Source organism: Anneissia japonica, unplaced genomic scaffold (genome assembly GCF_011630105.1).
Source record: "Anneissia japonica isolate Jap-2015-1 unplaced genomic scaffold, ASM1163010v1 scaffold2207_len539183_cov196, whole genome shotgun sequence".
Classification (NCBI taxonomy): Eukaryota; Metazoa; Echinodermata; class Crinoidea; order Comatulida; family Comatulidae; genus Anneissia; species Anneissia japonica.
In genome coordinates, this window is record NW_022699997.1 from 452,072 (window position 1) to 452,780 (window position 709).

Sequence of the window (709 nt, forward strand, 5' to 3'; positions counted from 1 at the left end):
CGCAGGCCGGTTCCCACTGAACGCGATCAAGCGAATTTCGCGTCGAAATGTGGCGCGCGCGGCTAAATCGAAGACGCGACTGGCGTTTCCAATGTGAACATGCAAACGAATTTGTAGTCGAACACGCGAACGCCCAATATTCGAACTTCGACGCGGTGCGCGCGGTGGTCGCGGAGGCTTCGCCTGCGAATAGACCTTTCTGGAGTGTCAATCAAACTTAACAACTGACTAATCAGAACAACGCTAGGAATACGCGCGCGTCTCACAAACACACGTGTTGTCCCACAAACGCACGTGTTTGCGTATGTTTTAACATTGTCGTCTTGTGGGACCTTAGCAACAATATCCAATGGGCGGGGCTTAGCGGAAAGGTCCATTCACAAGAGTTGATCCAAGACCAACTTTTTCGGATTCGCGAGCGAATTCGCGGCCGATGGACCAATCGCAAGGCTTAGATTCAATTAATGTCAAAGGTCAACAATAAAGTCACGATCACGAACATTGTCAAAACAATGTACAGGTTATCTGTGGAACAGTAGGCTACCCTTGTTTAGGTCTGTGACAAGGGAGCAAAGAAAATATGTGACAATGCGTGGAAAAGGATTTGCAGAGACGAGTTGAGTTACCGGTATCTCCTCTTTCTACCAGTATTAGGCCTGTCCAGCCTAGGCCTCTGATACCCTGCTACACCTGAGACCTACCGTAGGCT

General features: G+C 49.4%; 1 protein-coding gene across 1 annotated transcript in view; it reads left to right on the plus strand.

Moving 5' to 3' along the window:
- LOC117103264 overlaps nt 1-709 on the plus strand; it is a 66,660-nt gene that overhangs the window by 10,095 nt on the left and 55,856 nt on the right. The gene's annotated exons all lie outside the window — the stretch shown is intronic.